This window comes from Rhopalosiphum padi, chromosome 2 (assembly GCF_020882245.1).
Source record: "Rhopalosiphum padi isolate XX-2018 chromosome 2, ASM2088224v1, whole genome shotgun sequence".
NCBI lineage: Eukaryota > Metazoa > Arthropoda > Insecta > Hemiptera > Aphididae > Rhopalosiphum > Rhopalosiphum padi.
The window spans coordinates 64,879,808-64,902,030 of record NC_083598.1 but is presented as its reverse complement, the minus strand read 5'-3'; the positions used below and the strand labels follow the sequence as shown (position 1 = coordinate 64,902,030).

Here is a 22,223-nt window from a genome sequence, read left to right as displayed (position 1 = left end):
AACAAAAACATTTTTATAGCTTACATATTGTAATGTACGTATTGCGTATGATGGATATTAATATCGTAGTTTTCTACTTATAAATAATAATTGTGCTAGCGTTGGTGAAAATTTAAATTTATCGTTGTTGGGGCCAACTGAAATGTTTAAGTTAAACGCGTCTTGTCTTGTATTCGTCATATATATTATATATACATGGTGTTCATGATATTATATGTGCAAGAACATACTGTGTGTTTTCAAAATGAGAAATAAGTTTATGACTCAGTAAATGTTTTATACTATGTTTTATATATATATATATACCTATATATATTATTTTATATACCTACCTATTATAGTGGATTGAATTCAATGATGTTATTTTCTCGATCGTATATAACGAGGTTGCAGTTAGGTTCATTAATTTTTAAAGTTTACTATTCGCCCGACATTAGTTAAGTGCACATTATACCCTAATGTGAAATTTGTTATTGATCGGTGCGGAAAACAGTATAATTCGATTACATTTGGTTCGTTGAGCTTTTATATCATTATACGTGGGCCTTTAATGGGGGTTTTTAGCTCCGAGAAAAAAATAAAAAGCCAAAACTAGATCTAATTTTTATTATTCGACCAGAGAATCTTTTTTAAATTACATATTATCTAAAAATATGATTTCGAAAACTCAATTTTTTAATAAAAATAAAACCATTAGAAAATACTATTGAATGATTTGAGAATTTTAAGGTATCATACATTGTAAATTTTAAAAATATATAATTATTAATTTGTAAGTATTTGAAATAACGAATAGTCCGAATTACTACATCACATCTGTTAGTAACATATGGTCTTTATACCATAGAGAATATTGTAATAGCAGTTTTAAGCGCATTCAGTTATAATGTTTAGAGTCATAAAATATTCAGGGTCACCCAGTTAACACGGGCGCGTCATTTGTTGGGGGTGGTAAGGTGTGCATTTGCACCTATTTATTGTAGAACGACTTCTTTAGGTTACTAAAAATAAAAAAATTGCCGCAATTTGTGTATTCAATCATACACCGAGTTAGATTTCGTATGTTATTTATTTTACTTTTCAAACGACAAATACACTTTTGCCATAGTCCAACAATTGATCGATTACCTGTAAGGCGAAGTTATAATGACAGTAATAGGTATTCTATATTATAATGAACAAATAATAATAAAAAGTAGTTTTAACATTGAACAATATATTGTCGTTTGTACAAATAACAAACCACTAGACACGAATTTATATTCCTAGTTATTAAATCAGTGTTAATACAAGAAATCACAAATATTGCTAATTTCCCATCAACGTGTCAACAAGAATAAGGAAGTCTAAAAGTTGCATTCTTTGTTATTTGATGCTCACCAGTCACCTACTAAATATACACTATAAATTGATTTAAGCTTATAACCATTATAACCTTGGCAATGGTTTAAAAATGGCATCACGGAAACATTTTGTCACCAACAAAACAAGTGGCAACTACTGAAAAACTTATAAATGACGCGCCCGAATTAACTATAATAAATTTACTGTGAGAATTGTATAATAATAGTGTAATGATACTTCTTTCGATTTCGTAACCCAAAATATTGTGGACACGGTGTGTGTTATTTGATAAACTGCGTTTGTATCGAAATCGAACGATGATAATTCACATTTTCAATATGATAGATTGTGACGAAAAATTGCGTATTATTTCTGTTCATTTCGGCCGCGATTATTCGTCATAGGACCACTATAAGTACGGATGACAATTGATTGCAGTGTGTAGACAAAGCACGCGTTATGACAATTAATGTATTTTGATTATTATAATCGTTTACAACACACGCGCGTGCTATGCGATGTAACTATAAAACAATATATGCAGGTGAACAACGGGAAAAAAACCATCGCGTAAAGTATACGCGTGTATAAAAAATTGTTTAAAAAAACTGGCTCGGGTCGACACTTTGAGAACCCTTGCCGGTTAAAAAAGAAGGAAAAAAAACTGCCCGCGTGGGGCCAGAGGAAAGTGAGTGAAAAAAAAATGTGCACCCCGTCCGACCGGGACCTCTGCTGCAGTTGTGTGGGGTTGCGGCCCGGAACACGTGGCACGCGCGCTAAGGGGTGCGCGCCGTGTATACATTTTTTTATGTTTTTAAATCGCCCTCAGTATACGGCGCGCAAGTATATGTATATATATGCACGCGGAACCCACGGGTCGGGCTAACCCCACCGGTCAGACGGACGGGGGCGCGAAGGACTCCTCCGCCAGTTCCTGTTTTTTTTCATTAGTCCCTCCCGCACCCCCTCACCGACAGGCGCGCACACAAAGGGGTTAATACCGTACAGTATACCCCGGGCTCGAGGGTCTCGGGCGAGAAGCCGCTCCTCGTCGGCAGCGGCGTACAATAATAATATAATATACGACGGCGGCACGGCGCGATGCACATATTAACCACGTCATATATATATATGTACCTATACACACACACACACATACGGTTTAATATTGTATTGTGTAGATATATTGCTGCAGTGTTATACACCGCGATACGCATCCGTACAAGTTACGTATATAATATTATTATAATTATTGTGAATTTATACGTCGTGCTCGAAACGGCCGTGATTATGGTATACATATATGTATAGTGATATCGCAAACAAAAGATACGTTTTATAATTAGGTGCCTAATAATATATGATATTACATTATTGTGTTATACGTGCAGCTGTTAAGTCGCAGTGTTTTCGATCGCGGTAAATTATATATTGTTTTGTACATAATATTATATACAGGGCGTATTTCGGTCGTTTGTTTGTCTCCGTACACAACCGCCTACCAAACAGAAATATTATTAGCATTCTCAACTTCTGTTTTTTTTTTTTTTAAGATTTTTTAATTTAAAAATAGCTTTATACGATTTGATTGTTTAGGTTTTCTAGATTCTCGGGAAAATTAAAAGCAAACAACATATTAACCTAATCAGTATTTTTTTGTTTTTAGTTACAGTAAACCAAAAATAAAAACTATTATATTTATTAATCATAAAAATAGTTGTGGGTTTTTAATATTATACAAAAGCAATAGTGAGGTTATTTATTTATATTTTCACATGACCGTATTTTAAAAATACACATTAGAAAAAAATTATTTGAACAAACATACGGAAAACTCACTGTCTATAATATATTATTAATATTAATATTGTATAACACTCGTACGTCTTTCAATAAGTTCAACCGGCAAGGTTTATTTTTACTCGCTATAATATCCTTAGTGTTATAGCAGCCGTTAAATTTTTGAGATATATTTTTTTTTTCTATTAATCAAATATACGATTTTACTATTTTTTTACGTTAATACTCTCTCGGGCTTTCCTTTTGTTTATCGAAAAAAAAATACAAATAAACAAACATCCAAAAATGTAGAGGAGTAATGTTCGTTTATTATTTATCATTTACTAGTTAGTAGCCGTCACGATATAGCGACGAAACATAAAATCTCAAAAATTCGAACATTAGTCTAAGCCGAGTCCGATTTTTAGATTTTTCACAAACACATGTGATTAAAATAATATGCACATAATTAAATCTCGTTGGATATACTATTATATAATATGAACATTGCATGGCTATACAAATATACTTTATTCATCCCGCCTACTTGCTTCTTACGATATTATAACTATTATTATTATCGAGCGTATAGGTATAACCTACCTATATATTATTTACTTTCATGTAACAGAATACTTACCTTTTTTTTTTGTATAATATGAATATTATTAGCCGCACGCGTGTAGGTCGCGTTTATTTTCATAATATAATCATTAGCATCATTTACCGTTATAGAACTAATAATAAAAATTCAGTACAATATACAATTAGAAATCTGCAAATGCAGGATATTATATTATTTACGAAAATATTATCGTATTACGTAGGATGGTCGGAAAACAGTAATTTATACGAAAATGTCATGGGAAATGACTAGTTAACAAGTTAAAGTTAATTTTTCTTAAACTATTGGATTTTAGCCTTTACTAGTAAGATAATATTTTAATTAGTGAACTAATTTAACTGGTTAAAGTATACCAACAGTTACTTTAAAAAATAATACTAAATAATAATAATAATAATTTATAACTGTTGTTAAAAAAATTATAATAAATAAATAATTGTATGTTTAATCACGCTGTATAGGTACAATTATTCTAAATAAATCAAACAGTTATATTAGATTCTTCGATTAAAAATTTTAGTAGATACGATAAATTAGTTATTAATTAATGTGTAATTGTATTAACCTCTGTAGCTAGTGGCAATAAGAAGATATTTTAGGAAACATTTTAAATACAATTTTTATTATTATTAATTTATTCAATAAATTCAAAAACGCTTTTTTTTTTTTTAATACACAATTTTTTACAAACGTTAAATTGATTAAACTATTTTTTTTTATTAAGTTACTCGCATTCAGTTATTTATAAATAATTTCCAAATATTATACCGTAGAATTTACGAAATTGACGACTATTTACAAAACTTTGTAGGTATACGTGTTGTTTTGATTGGTCGATTTTGACGATTGATTAATCCTATACTGATTTTATGTTATTATAAATGTTCAAAAATTCGAGTTTATTATGTATTCTAGAAAACATTAGCTTATTATACTATATACACGCAGAATTACAGTCGTTTTTATTTTTAATGGAAATTTGTTGTTTTTATTATGCTGTACAGTGTACTATACATTCGCGTTTATAATATAAAATAAAAACTGTTGGTGCAGTGCTCGGCGTTCTACGTAGTAAGCGCTTCTATTCACTCAAATAAAAAGTATTAAATATTTAAATAAAGCTTTTTCGGCGCACAAAAATTAACACTCGACTCGACGCATTCAATACTACCGCGGCGTATACGTATATATAATATAATACGGTTTTAGCTGAATTCATTACCGCCGCGACCCCACCCCCCCACCGAATCGATAAAGTCAGTACGTCTAGTTGAGGTGTACCTAACTATCATGTAAGTGTATTATTTATAATGGCCGAACGTCGTTTAGAGAAAACGGTTTGAACGGTGTTTTATTTTTCCTCCGCAACCGGAAAGGACATTATTTTTTAAGCTTTTTTTGTGCGCGTTGTTAAACTGTTGTTTATCTGGGTGTGTTTTTTTTCGCGTTTGTCTGGCCTGACCCTGAACACTATGCTGCACACACACGCACATGCACGCGGTGGGGTCACACTATAGTAGTTTTCGACCCCTCGGGGTCTGGCGCACAACGGTGTATATATAAAAAAAAAACTACTACTTGTACTACTACTACTATTACTCCTATATATTTTACCCCTGTGTGTACTATTGTCGACACCCTGACCTACTAAAAAAATCGAACCAGATCGGTTCGATGTGTGCCTGAAAAATGTTGTGCGTTTGTGCGACGTATCGTGGTGCAAGCGGACTAACGACGAAAACCACTGACGACACGAGTTTTGCAGTCATAATGCAACGCGTACGGGTAAAGTATATTCTTTTAAATAATATATGCGTAAGACAAATATATACATATGACGATAAAACATAATTATTCGTTGTACCGTTTACGCCCGACGGCAGCGATTGTATATATACTTACTATAGTTATTAAATATATATGTATAAATATTCGTGTTTAATTTATCTTGATGGGGATATGCGCCTCCCCGCGAATGCTGCGCGGGATTTGACTTTATCTTTCTCAGGGTGATAAATGAAGGCGTCGTGTATAGGATTAAAAACGCTTAATGTCTGTGAGACGCAGATTAATGTACAGTAATAAGAAGTATAAAAAGACCCTTGTAATATTAATTAAAAAGGAAAAAAAAATACTTGAGTTCTCCCCCTTGCGCCACTCGAGGAATCAAGAAATTAATGCTCCCGTCGTCGTCGTCGTCGCCGTTTCTTAATTTATTTTTCCTCGTTAAAACTTTTCGTACCCCGGAATAATAATAATAATAATAAAAATCCACAGTAGTTGTAATCTCCGTTGGAGTGGGTGTTTTTTTCTTTTATTAAACCTCACAAAGTTAAAAAGGCGGTTTTCGATGAAATTCGTTCCGCGGTTTTAATTGGTATCCGGTTACACAAACGCGGGATGAAGATCTTTTATTTATTTTCTTTCGACTTGAGTTTTTTTTTAATTGCTTGTTGCCAAGAAAAAAACGGTCCAATTACGAGCGTCGTTATGGCAGCTACGGTGAGGGAGGGTTTTTTTTAAAGGACTTCGTAATTAATGGAATAATTTGATTGGGAGGGCGGGAAATTAACTTGTAAACAGAAATTGAAAAAAAAAACGAAAAAAAACAACCATTGAACCATCGGAAAATAAATTTAATTATAAATGTCATATTTATATATTATATTATGCGTAATGCATTATAATACACACAAGAACGCCTTTATATATGACGCATTCGTATATATTATTCGTTATTCAGTGAATGGGAGCGAAAAGCTTGATTCGAGTGGTTTGAATTTAAACTGGATAAAAATGTTAACACGAACTCGAGAATATACCTGGTGCGAGAGTCTTATTAGATTTGGGAAACGTCTTGGTAAATCGACGAATATTTATCAACATATATAATATTATCATACATATACACTCACTCCCGCTCTCATATATGTACACGCAGAATAAACTAAGTTTTTTTTTTACTTCTTCTCGTCATGACGTTTCCGTCGTAATAATAATGATGTATACCTCGAGAGTAGATATACTTTTGCCCTCAAAACTGTTTATGGAAACGAAGGCAATTGAATGGTGTTTTCTTATTCTTCTACGGTATTTTTTTTTTCACACGCGTGGATCGATATATTTATATACGTAGTATAGCGTGTCTGAAAAGAGAGCTTTCGGATGACGCCTTTTTATGAAAGGGAGCCACCGCCGCGCAGAGAACAAAAGGAAGAGGAGAACAAGCTGGATCAGTGACTGTCGGAGATTTTTTTATGTTCTACACTTTTGATTTTAATGAGAACGGTTACGGCGTGAAAAATACCAAAGGGCTATGATGTGCCAAAGAAAAAAGAAACAATAACAAACGCCGGTCGGGAAGAGGGATGGTGGTGTGTGGTGGTGGTGGGGGAGGGGGGGTGGTCAGGTCAAATTTCAAAAGAAAATCAAAAGCGAAAGGAAGGAAATGCGTTCATATTTTCTTTTGATTTACCAGAGCATGCAAAACGTGACTTACGTTTTAAACGCGCCTGTCGAAAATTGTAGTTTGAAAATATTTTGTTTATGTAGGTATATACTCATATATATACATACACACATAGGGTTGAAAGTGCACCACACGGTCGTGTAACTACGATACTTATTGTATACATATATATATGGACGATGAACTCGGGGAAAATACAAGTATAACGGACGTGTTTGTGGATAATGGATATATATATAAAAACTTTTCTTCGGCCAACTGTCAATTTCGATGTACCACGCGTGTCGTTCAGTTGTAAATCCCCCGGATTGTTGTCGTTTCATCGTGTATACTTAGCCGCGATATAGTAAGCTAAAAACGACAACGACGACGTTTGCCGTTCCCATTGCACACGAACAGTTTTGGGTCCGTGTAGAATCGTATATAATACGCGTGTACCCCCGACAGAGTACACGGAAATGAACGAACTGCAGTATAAATATAGTGTGTAATTTTTTGTATTTTTAAAGCGTTAAAAACGCATATCGAACGGCGTGCGATGTTGGTGTACACGACTATATGCGATGACCCAAGACGATCGCTCCTAAAAAGGAAATAATAATAATAATAATAATAATAATAGTAATAATACACATAATCGGATGATATTATATAGGTACAAACCACGATGTATAATATTATACATTTATACGGCGGTCATATAAATATAGTATTACTATATGGTGTTGGGTATTGTTTCCACATAATATTATAATGTAAGTAATAATGTGTACCTGACCACAACACACTACGTGTAAATGTATTCAAAATGGATTCGATTTCGATATTCAAATTTTACTCGGGCAAACAATTTTCAAAGTACACACACTCACACACACGCTTATGTATAATAGTAAATGTATGAAGTTTATGCATAATCTCACGATAGTTGTATATGTGTAATGCATGTAGAATATACCTATATAGGTGATTTTATCTGTGGACAATAAAAACGGTGTTTCTGGATTCGATTACATTAAACGCGTCGTCGTACAGCGCGTAAAGCGCTTCCGTATACTTTTATGGTATCATATTGTCATGTTTATACATAATAATATTATGTATCGTAAACTATTTATACATACATATATATATATATATATATGCTTGTATATAGTATAAGTTATAGATAAATAAAAGTGAAACTCACCCGCGAATAAATTGCAATGATATCCAATTTTCTGGTCATTTCCGGATGACTCGAAAGATTGATGTAGCCGACATATTTCTGTGTATAGGTAGTACTACGTTATACATATAAAGGTAGGTACCTATCTATTATATTAATTGATGTTTGTAACCGGAATGTATATTATTGATATATCACTGAACGTATACTTACATTACCTATACATTACACAGGTATTATATTTTGATTTTGTATACAAATTTACGTCGTTTCACAAATAAATTATAAAAAAAAAAAATAATTCAAACACAATTTTTATGTAATTTACTGCAAGTAGGTAGCTGCAACTTGTAAATCACGGAAAAATCATATCCTTCGTCTATATTTTTAAAGATTTAGTATATTACTTTATTAGTTTTATCATTTTAATATATTTTATTATTTTTTATATCACGGTATTCGTGAACTATTCGATTAGAATATATTATAATAAACAAATATTTGCATGTACAAATAATCGTTGGTTATTCTGTTCGATTATATAATTTTATCTTTAGTAGGTACGTAGTGACTAAGTATTATTAGTCATCGTTTATTTATTATTTTTTTGTTCTCATTCGTCGGACTATACCGTTACGTTCTCCATTAAATTATAGTTTAATTTATGGCGACGTCGCCAATTCAACATTAGTACAAATAGGACACGATAAAAAAAATCTTTACGACTCTTAAAGTTTGTTTGAAAGGAAATAATACCTCAATTATTCGGTCCGCTGTGAGCTTTCCGTCTATTGTATAATAAATGACGTTAGATAAAGTATTTGACCGTAAAACTCGGAAGTATAATATAATATTATATATAATAATGTATATGTATAATACATAATATATACAATAAAGCACTGCTGATGATGGCCTAATACACAATAGGTACTATCATGGCGAGGACCATTAACGTTTCTTTCTATCTGGACCAAGTACATTATTTACAATTCGAATTTAAATTATGATACGGATAAACGTGTATGTGTGTGTACGTATATGTGTGTTGTATAGGTTATACAGGGTGAAGGTTTTATACATTCATCGCGAACAGAGCATTGAACAGGTTTATTCGTTTTGCTAAGTTATTACCAGACAAAAATGATTTTAAGTTATAAAAAACAGTAATGGAGAATGATTGATATACGTGTTTTACGTTGTGGGGGGGGATAAAACCGTGTACACCTGTTTCTAAGGGGGATATGCAGACGTTGCCCAGTTCACGATGGAAACGAAAACGTCACCTTATATTTGTGCAGCAAAACGCTCAGGCGTATTCGAAGTAAGTTTACATAATATAATACAACTGATAGTATTGAATAACTCGTCTTATACATAACGAATAGCCTTTAAAGAAGAAAATGTATACATATCTGTTATATATATATATATTACATGCTTGCGCTCGCATATCTATACTTTTATAGTTTCGATAAAATAATAATACAAATAATTACGATAGAAATGCACGAAACCGACAAAAATATATATAATGGTCGTACCTATAGGTATAAAGTTTGTATAAAAATAATATATTATGCAAAACTTCAAAGTTCTGTTTATATATTCATCATACGCCGAAACAAAAGTCGACGTCAAACTGTTCCGGCTCGTACGAGGAGAAGACATATCTCTATCAGTACCAAAGTACGGTTAATGTCCACATACTCTATATAAATAAATACTTACCCATATATACAATATTGAATATACCTAGTGTATAAAATATGTATTATATGAGCACAACGATATTTCGCGTCACAAAAATCTTATATATATATATATACGTAATACGTTTGTATAGATACGCGTACCACTTACGACTTTACGAGGTAACTATTATTTGTATATATGTTTATATATTTATGTATGAGAAAAAAGTCAACTTGTCGGTATTCGCTCTGACGGTTTGGCTTGCTGCAAATGCGATTTCGGACTGTCATTATATTAACCTATATATAATGTATATAGTTATACCTATGTATAGATATCACACGTTCACACTCGTACGATAACGTACGTGCGTGTAAGTGCAATACTCACGAGTAATAACATTTTATATAAAATATATAAATCATGTGGAACGGTCCTCTGCTTTTACGATTACGATTTTTTTTAGATATTTTCCTTCACACAACACACACACACACATTTTCGATTTGGAATATAGACATTTTTAAATGCTGTATTAACAACACCTGACTTACGAACAGTCAACTGCAGCCATTAGCCAATTTTTTGCGAGTGTGCATCGTATTGATACGTTTATAACAAAATGATGGTTATACGTGACTTGTAAACAGCCAGCCATTTAATTAATTTAATGAAAATAATTGTTAATAAATATTATAAGAAGTATGACTGCAGGCGAGTTTGCTTTATCTCACATCGAATTTTTTCCTTATACTCAGATTGAGAAAATATATCTGTCACCCTCTTAGACTTGCTTGTAAATTATTACTATTTTTAATTTTGTTTTAAATATATACCACCATAACAGTTAAATGCACCTGTAGGCTATAACGATAGCATGACATCACTATGGCCTCGTGGTTCGGTCACCGTGACATCGTGTATACACATTAAGTTTATATTACGTTAACATAACATATTATGACAATAATAGTATGATACGCGGAGGGATAAATATAATTTCATCTTTCGTCATTAGAACGATGAATGACCTTTTTTATTGTCCATCTGCATACACTTTATAGGTATCTATTTAAAAACGGAATAATCATCTGTAAGACAAAGTGTACCTAATATAAAATTGTATAGTATAGTTACTAGTTAGTAATTACTAATTATATAAATATAATTAGGAAGTACTTATAAGTTGTAAACAAGGTCAAGATTTCTAAACATTAGTACGGTAGTAATGTCCACAATTTGGCACATATTGAATTTAATTGAACATTTTTTATTTTCCATATTTTAATTAACATCAAGTGCATATTTAGAGTTTCTCAGTAACTATTTATTTGGAAATTAATTATGTACAATTGTATTTTCCTAACGAAAATCTGTAATATTACTGATTTATTTATCGTATACAAATATTTATACTGTTTATATAGACTGGCGTGGTCGGTTATATCGAATAAAAGATAAGATTTTTATCTTAATAGGCTGGTGGACGTGTGATGGCCGTATACGTTTAGTGTACAATTTTGAAACATTTAAAGTTTAAAGTCAACACATTTTTCAAATGAATAAATTATTAAAACTGCGGCCGCTAAAATACTCAAGTGTATTATTTGTGATCAGTTTTTATACAAAAACTATTCAATGTTTGATGAAGTTTAAAATATATTTATTTGCATAATATCAAAAAAATAAAAATATTTTACTATTTTTCATTACACACAAATCCAAACTCTAATTAATATTATAGTTGTTAGGCGTAATGCGAATCAAACGGCGAGAACCTACACGCATGATATCGAGTATATTATTATAATATTATTGTCGTGTCGGAAATGTCGTCAACTGCTGTCGTAATGTGTGCGTGTGCGGAAGAAAATCGCTGCGGCGGCGGCAGTGGTGGAGATGTGCCGCCGTCGGACGTGCAGTGGCGTGCGTGCGTGCGTGCGTGTGTGTATAATTGCGGGCAACATGGCGCGGGTCTCGTCTTTTGATGGAGGACCAATGCAAGCGCACCGGGACGGCCCTACAAATGACGCTCCTCCGCATTAAAGCGCCGACGGGCACCCGCGCCGCCTCGCCCCCGACCGTCGCCGCTTATCGTACTTTAACATTCGGCATTTCACTGTCAACTCTCGACATCCCTTTTTCGCGAGGTCTTTCGCCTTTTTTTATTTTCCACCCTTTCTCTCACGCGCGACCGCCCGCACTCACGCACTGCCTAATATCATATACGTATACACACACACAAAAATATAATATATTATGTCATATACTTATGTACAAGTTACTGCAGCTGCATCGGTCGTCTTCTTTTTAATGACATGTCCGACTAATGTAATATCATATATACGCAAGCGGATTACGATAATCATAATATTATAATTTATAAAACAACAATTATTAATAAAGTAGTTGTGAAAGTTTTAGTTTTATTTAGGCGGAGTTACCTTCGGCAGTAATTTAGAACGATATCGTAAACAGTAAATATACATATCATAACATACACGAATATAAGGTACGTGCCAGAAACGCGTCCTTCGCTTTAGCAGTTGATTCATTGACGTGGACACCAAATGTTCCACAAGAAAATATGAAAAAGTTGTTTTATTTTAAAATTAAAAATAACATAAATTATTGTTCTGCAGTGGCAAATGATTCGACTCAGCAGGTGTTTACTATTATAATGTCGCGGGCGCAACAGTGCAGAAATGTTATTTACCACTTGTTAAGTAATATTTTTGGCATATTATACGTGTTGAAAAGGTAAAGCTACAGTTTAGGTATCTGTATACATTTCATCAGCACAATATATTGATACCGATATCATATTATTTTATTTATATTATACGCAGTTTTACGTAAATAATTTCGTTCCATTTCAAGATATTGGCCTTAAAAGAAATACACAAATGCATAAGTATTAGCTGTGGCGTTTGTTTATAGTTTATAACGTATACATACTATTACATAATATATTCTCCTTAATTATAAGTCACGACTCTTTATTATTATTATTATTTATTATTTTAGGAACATTTTATTATTCCAAATCATTTTACAGTAATAATATGTATTATATATATATTCTAATATACATTGTACTATACGAAAGTCAATAAATATATTATAGAAGTAGGTATATATAAATATATATTTTTACAGTATTATATATAGATGGTTTTAAAATTATGCATTTTTTTTTTATAATAATAATACATGCTTTTAGAGTAAGTTCATGTGGGAAATTTATCGCCCGAATTATTGTAACGATTGTTATGCGTATACATATACGGACAAAGAATATCGGTATTATGTATAAAAGTTTTACAATTTTCGAACATATCTACGGTTCGCCCACGATCCGTGGGATAATTTAAAAAGAAAAAGTTAGTTTGAAACGATATACCTATACATATATAAATGTACACTAGCCTTTTGCCATTGATAAACGTACGTGGTACACATATACAAATTACCGGTTTCGTGACTTCGTGTTTATACGCCTATATGTATGTATATTATTTTTTATGCTGAGAATGTTATCAATTTAACGTAGGTATATAATATGTATGTAGATTGTAGGTATATATAGCGACATGGCGTATTGTACAAAAATACAACAATGCACAAGCATATTGACATGATAGATATTATAATAATTAATAATTTTATGTAAGTGTATACATTACAGCACGTGTGTTTAATTTTTATGTCGTATCGTTTTATTATTATATTCATTTCAAGTAGATTAATATTTTTAAAAACAAAAAAAAATTCATATTAAAGTGCGACGTTTCTTAGATTCAATTTTACTTGTTTATCGACTGCGTATTAATATACTATATTATGTTATTCAGTTAATTATAATAAAACATATATTACAATTTATTCACTATATGTAAATAGTAGAATTAAAAAGAGTTATGAATAAAGAATATTCTTAGCGATAACACTTTGTAGTTTAAGTATATATTAAAAATATAAAATAGAATGGATATGAATACAGAGCGGACGTTTTTTTTTATGGAAAAATAGGTAAATGCTGTAACTGTGAATCTCGTGAGCCGCAAGTTGGCCACCCCTGCAGTAATACTTATATTATAATATAGATATTAGGTATTACAGATTTACGATAAATGAAAAATGTCATATAGTATGTCATGAAATATTTCTAGTTTCCTATATTAATTAAACGATATTTATATATTAAACGCGATTTTCGTTTATGCAGTAATAACGGAAATTATCATATTTTAATTAATAATAAATATGTTAAGTTTTAATAATTAATTTCTTAGTGTTATAATTACAATGTGTACAAATTATACATAATAATATGCTTATCAGGTTGTATACTACACATAAATATTATATGAATTTCACATATTACACATAGGCGGCACGAGAAATTATATTACGCTGAATTCATAAAATAACAAATATAATATGAGATCAGCAATATATTGTTTTCTGATTCAGTAGAGTTGGTAGCTCAGTTATTAGGAGTAACATAATACATATACCTAATTCATTATAATAGAAATATTTTTTTATAATAATCATTAAGATTATTTTATTTTATAGGTATATATTGACTATATATACTAAATTATCAAGATTCATATAGGTAATCAATTATTTTACGTCGTTTATAATTGCAGTAGCGACACTGTGGCATTATAAATAAATAAATTATATAATTATATCTGGAATATGGACTGCGTAAAGAGAACAATTTAGGAAGAAATAGATAGGAATATAGCAGAATATTATTGTATATTATTGAATATTAATATAGATATGAATGACAATATCTGAAATATTTGTGTGATTTTTAGTTATGAGTATATTTAATTATTGATAATTCGTTCGAAATCATATTCTATATAAAACATTATCTAAAAATTCGTTTGATTTCGGATATGAGGTTATAAGATGTATGTTATCAATTTGTCTTCATGGGAAAAATTAAAATACAGTACGAACTATATTTTTCTATAAAATGGATAACTCATGCACAATTTGTGTGATTTTTCTTTCGCTTTTATTAATTAATTAATTTTATATATATATATCAGTAACTATTATTTATCAACTATATTATAATGTTTCATGCTTTAAAATTGATTTATACTAGGTAAAAATCGATTATAATACGCCCAAATACATATAAATATGATATAATGAAATGTTCAAAAATTAAAAAAAGTATTTCACTTAGATTATTTTATTTAACTATTATATATTATTATACACGAATTATTAAAAATATAAGCGATCGCGTGTTTTTTGGTTCATATTGCAATCAATCCGAGTAAAGTACACAGACAAATAAATAGTTGCCGGAAACCAAAAATAATGTACGAACTGTGGGCGAACGCCGAACGGTTATAAACACTAAAACGCCCAATCCGCAGGAAATTTATGCATATTATTATTGTATAATATAATTTGGAAGTCGTTAAACGCGCGGCGTGTAGCAGTTCGATGGCCATCATAACTCCGTGCGCAATTAATCCAATGAACTGTATCAAGTTTTCTTCCTCCACGCAGGTCCGCATTAAAAATCATTATAATACTATATTACGTTTTATATATCTATATCTCATATAATATATATATATAAATACTAATATAACGACGGTGCATCTTCTCGCGAAAAACACCCTCGTTATCTTTCCGAACAATAAAATTTCGATTATCTCTGTTCGAGAGTGGTACAGCGGAGGAAACAAAAAAAAAAAAAAAAGCTAAAGAAAAGATATACACACCGCACTGCCAGCCACGCCCCTCCGTCAAGAGTGGAGAAAATTACCACCATAATTTTCCCGGTCAGGCAAAAGATGAAGGAGAAGAAGAAGAGCTAAAAAAAAAATCTAATTTAAAAATCTCATTAACTTCCCCGGTCTCCTGCTTATTCATTTTACACGAGTTTTTTCGGGCGAGTGGAACAATCCACTCACTTCTCGTCATCACATCCCCGCCGTGTCGTCAAGGGTTTTTTTTTTTTTTTTTTAATGAATATTAAAGTTGTACGCGATGACGAAAAATTAAGAACTCTCGAGCGACTTTAGTTTTATAGTCGAGTGCGGTAACCGCATCCGAATAATAATAAAAGTTGGGAGTTTTTTCTTCTTCGTCATCGTCTTATCGCTGCTTCTATACTCTGTGCACGCTGCGACGGTTATTAATTTTGAGTCATTAATTTCGTTCGGAATAATAATCGTAAAAAAAAAGTTTTCCGAGTAAAAAAAAAAAAATTCATAAATTTTTCACCGACCAGCATGGTGAGGGTGGGAGTAGTTTTCAAAAGTCGAGAAGCGTAACGATATTTGTCTTAATTAATGTTGGTGTATACTTTTTTAACGAGCAGGTAATCAATCAACGTTCCACTTTTATAATTTTCTTACGCTTTCCCTTTCTCCCGAAAATTTAGAGGATAACTTCTGCGAAAACCGTTTTCCAAAACAACCCGATGACAAATTACTGCCAATTAAACAGCCAGGGGCGGACACATTTTTTATTTTCCCTCTCACCGGTACGTTAATGAGATTTCGCGTTCGCGTAATTGCAAACAACAAACTCGATTTTTCATACGCAGTCCGCGGGGACGTCTGAAATAATTGTAAAAAAGAAATAATAGTAATAAAGAAAAAGAAAAACTACGAAAATGACAGTATAACGTGGCTATTCTATTGAAACACTCGTAATAACCACGCGTCTTGTGTTTTAAAAGTCATTCCACTGTGGATTTTACTACCTTATATTACTATCAAAAGTTTGCACGGACGAAAAACGACCGAATAAAAATTCAGACACTGAAGCTGTTTTGCAGTGGTTTTACTAAGTCTATAACGATAATAATATTACCTATATAATGCGAAACGTTTTGTCAAAATATTACAATATATCCTTTCAGGTCTAATATAAATTTAAATTTCATAAAATATTTTTTTCTTAGTTTTTAGGCGTTTTCTTTGACCCTAAAACAAAAGGACAAATATTTTCCCATTTTTTTTGGAGAAATTTATAATTTAATAATTGAACTGTAGACATCCATAGTTTTTTTACTAAATTTATTTTCCACGACGTTACATGTACGAACCTATTGTTATAATAGGAAAACCTAAGTTGTTAGATAACTAACGTTTAACGACGTCATAGATTTTGTAATTTAATAAATTATCTCGAATCTTTAAAATAATTAAACACAGATATTATATTTAAATAAAAAAAAACATGATTACTCGTACTTTTAAGATATTTAAAAATTAAGTCCGGACTTTCATTTTGAACAACAGTGTTATTATATGTTGTTTTCCAAAAAAACCCGGAAAAATTTAAATTATTAATAATAATTCTTATGTATTACTTTGTAATATCTATATACATAACATGCGGAATACACTAAAATATTATCATTAGATATTTTTCGATACAACACATTTATTTATTTTTGGTGCAATTTATAAGCGTATTCTTACAAAAATCATAGATATAAAATAAAATAATAAGAAAAATAAGATAAATATATTAGGTACAGTTATAAATTAAGTATTGGCGTACTTATGAAAATTGTAAAATATCAGAATTATATTTAGGTATTATTTTTAAACGTTTATTGTAATAACACTAATGCGGATACATATTATGTATAATAAAGTCTATGATACACATTGGTATATTAAAATCGTGCATAAAATGATATAATATCATATTTAAATTACATTCGTGCTAGGAATATATTAAATTAAACTTTGTATATGGTTTTTTTTTTATTTACAATCAAATTGGTAATATTAATATAACAACTTCATAATAATATCAATATTCAATAATGTATATAGTATATTATTTTAATGGTAATTTAACTACATATAGTTTAGGTAAGTAATGATAAGTATGATTTATAAGAATATCATTATAATATTTATTCAAGTACCTACATAACATAATATAAGTGATTATAAATTTATAAATATATCCATAGGCCATAACGAATAAAATTACTTTGAAATGACGAAGTAAACATTTTTATAATTTCTGATTAATTTGATATATAATCGAATATAAATATTTATTTAGGTATATTTTTATTATTTTATTTTTTTTTTATTAAATATTCATCCGATGCAGTAATCGACCAATGGAAATTACAGGAAACGTACAAAGGTAGACTTAAAAGAAAATATTATTATAATTTGAATTTAAGTACAATATCTTTCTATATATTATATTATTTGGCGTGGTTTAACCTATGAATCACGTCATGTTTAAAGTTTAAAGTGATGGTCTAATCAAGAAATTGATAGTTGTTAGAAAAACATTACAAAAAAAAGTTGTTTGTAAAAAAAGTGTTCCGACCGTTTTTTTTTCTACTGTAGGTTTATATTATTGAACGAAAAGTGACGTTTTCTATATTTACTGTTATACATTTTTTAAATTATAAATGTTTTTACTCCGAAAAATAAATCGAATGAAATCCATACCGATTATCTTTGAAATTAATTATTGCAGAGTAGACATTTAAACATTCTGTTTTCAACGTTTTTATATATATACCTACTACACAAACATATAGAAATTTAACATTTTAATTAATCGGTCGACCGTTCACTAATGTGGCAACCCGTTCTATATTATATATATATACATAGGTAAGATTATATTGTTAATAATAATATTAATATAAGTACAATAACTTATTGTATTATTACATTCGGGTCGGTTTCAACATCGATAATTATTATGATCGTTGGCCAACACGCCCTCACACACACACACACACATACGTAGACGCGCCCGCTTATAATAATATATGAACGAAATAGGATTTTTCACGAACATTGTGGCAATTTGTGTGTTGGTATTTCATTTTCACCCAGCCACCGGTATTACTTTTTTTTTTGGCTCGGCGAATATTTCATCTTATTCTTACCGTTTTCCCTCTACCCACCTCACCACATACCATACCTCTACACACACACACACACACACACACATATGTATATATGTATTAGATATTGTGTAAATGTATATACATATATATATATATATATATATACAATACCATCAGCACTACCGCCACCACTACGCCGCAACGTCCATCGCCACCACCGCCACAACCCCCCATACCACCCCCTCCACCACCGACTCCACCACCGTCGTGCATATATATATATATGTATAGTGCACAGCGCTCGTCTGGTATAGAATATTCTCGTCGCGTATATGTGTACGGCGGGCGAGTGTGTGAGTGCGTGCGCGGGAACATATACATGTACGCGGCCCGAAGGGATGGCATCTGCGCGCGCGGCGCGAGAAAGTAGCCTCGTTAAGATTACATATGGAAAACAGGAGGGCGACCGTCGACGCGCGGAAGGGTAGGTGTACAGCGACGTTCACTCTCTCCCGCGCGGGCGCGTGCGCACCGCACACATCGCGCGACGAGGACGACGACTGCGACGACGGCGAAGAAGACGACCAAATAGCGGTGGGCGGGTGGTGAAAGGGTCCCCGGGATCCCTTCGCATTTCGCATTGGCGCAAAAGGGAGTTAAAATAAAAAATAAAAAAAAAAAAAAAAAAACCTCCGACTGAGTGTACATGTACACACACACATATATATATATATACATATATACTGCACACAGTGTTGTGCGCGCTGCTGCTGCTGCTTCTTTCACTTTCTGTTGCTGCAGACAAAACCAAATTCCGTTATTGATTAATATCCGCCGCCGCCGCCGTCTTCACCCCTTCCCCCGACTGGCAAACTTTACCCCCATCCCACACACCCCCTTACACGTACGCATACGAATATATATATACGTATATGTTATGTATATTATGTACACGACGACGAGAGAGCGTCACACGAGCGCGCACGTTTTTAATGCCACGTTCTACACTCGGTGGCAGTGACGGCGGTCCCGGCGACCCTCGGGGTCGAGTAGGAGGAAAACGCGAAAAGAGAAATAAAACAAAATGTCTTCCCGAACCCCTCTCGGCCGCCGCATCACACCGCACCGTGGCGTGCATTTGCCTATACGTACGTATATCGCGTACGGCGTATAATATATATATAATATGTATACGTATCGGGAAAAGAAAGGAAGACGGAGAGGACCGCCGTTAGCGAGCGAGCACAGAACGTTTGTCGGTATAGGTACATATTATACATATTATTATATACATGTTTATAATATCGTGTACAACGACTTACGCACTCGCCTGATAATCGCAGTCGCGAACAATACGATATTATGTACTGCAGGTTTTCGTAACTAATTAGAAAAACACTGTATTGTACGGTTATATGATGGTGGGCGAATTGAATTACGGGCAGAGAAGTGCTTAAAAAGTAAAACCCTTAAAACGAATGCGAGGCGAGTGATGTATACGAAATATAATAAGCTAATTATTAAAATCGATCGGTATTTTAATAATTACCTATATATCGGGTTGGAATATCGAACGTTGAGTGAGTTATTGTATACGTAGTGGTTTTTAGAAAAAATATGCATAAACCGGAGAAAAATCCCAACCACCGCGCGCACGTCTAACGTGCCGTACTGCCGTACAATATACGTTTCATATTTATATTTTTATAGTCCGCTGTCATTTTAAAAACATTTTTACTTGTTGTGATTTATGAACGGAACGATTAAAATATAATCACCGCTTCTGAATTGATGGTTTCATTATGTATAACAACTGTATGACTGCATTACGGCTTAAAAAAAATCCCCGCATTCATAAAGAAAGCGCTTAAGAAAAAAGTTAAATTTTAATTATAAATATTTTATACTTTGAGTGCTTGAATGTATTTTTTTCTCATTTAAAAGGGATACTTTTTAATAAACAATAATATCTTTAATCTTCGGCAAACTTTTAAAAATATTTAATTCTGCATTCAAAGGTATTATGGGTTGGAGTTTTATTTCCTATTAAAAAATGCATTAAAAATATTTATGCCGTTCATCTAAAAAACGAATTCTCTGTTGTATTAAACTATATAATGGACTGTCTTTATAACTTGGAATCTCTCTTTTTTTTATGATAATGTTAAAAAAAAATCTTGATAACAAGATTACTAAAATCGTTGAATGAAGAAATGGTTCGTAATTGTCAGAAAAGAAGACACATTCTGGTTTATTTTTTTATTAAAATTAATTTCAAATTCAGACATTTCTAAAGTCTTTTATATTCTTGAAATTTAATTAAACTTGACGTTTGAAGTATAATATTTACAACATTCATCATCAGATGCATACCCTAGTCGTTAATCAAACACACGCTAAAAAATGTGCATATATCCCTCCAAATGATTAATGTTGGCAATTTTATATGTTCGTAACGCCAAGAATAATCCACTTTTACGAAGATGTCCAGACTCGTCTTGGATACCGTTTTTTTTTTAACAAGTTTTATAATTATTCAACAACAATTAAAAATTAAATCGATGGTTTTAAAAACCTATTTGAAAATTAAATTTGTCTTGGAGAATACTTAATATAGTATAGTTATCTAAAATAAACATTTTTTACAATACTAAGTTATTTAACTAATTGTATGTGGGTTATTATATTATACAATATTAGTTATTCAAGTAACATCTGTTTTAGATTTTATAGCCATGTTAAATAAATTAATAATATAATAAAAATGAAAAATGTTATGTTTTCTACAAACGTTCAAAAAAATCGTCTATGGTACGTGGAATGTATCATATAATATATTTTAGTACAAAAATAAACGGAAGAACTGACTATTGAGTACAACGTATAAACCCTCGGAAGTTCAGGGTCAAGGGCTGAAGGTACATTGGATAGCCTTCAAAACGAAAATAAAAGTCTGCCGTATTCAATGTTACATGACAATGATCTTATTATTTATTTTTATTTTATTTTGTAAAATCATATTTAATTCTGTTCAGGGTGAATTAAGCAAAAAATAAATAAATAGTATTTTTAAATAATAATTCTTCTTGTAAAAAAAAACGAATTGATCGTAATTGATGATTTCTAAAAATTTGAAAATCAAAATAGTTTTGGGAGAAGATAATTAAAATGTCATCAGTTAAAGATAGTTAATTATAACTAATCAAGAAAATTAAAATTGACAAAAATTAATAAATTTAAAAAAAAT

General features: G+C 31.5%; 1 long non-coding RNA gene across 1 annotated transcript in view; it reads left to right on the top strand.

Moving 5' to 3' along the window:
* The first annotated feature begins 5,391 nt into the window (after positions 1-5,391).
* Positions 5,392-22,223, top strand: part of LOC132923178 (uncharacterized) — a 33,325-nt gene continuing 16,493 nt past the window's right edge. The window contains exon 1 of the long non-coding RNA XR_009661110.1: positions 5,392-5,533. This is a non-coding gene — a long non-coding RNA (uncharacterized LOC132923178). The remainder of the gene's footprint in view (positions 5,534-22,223) is intronic.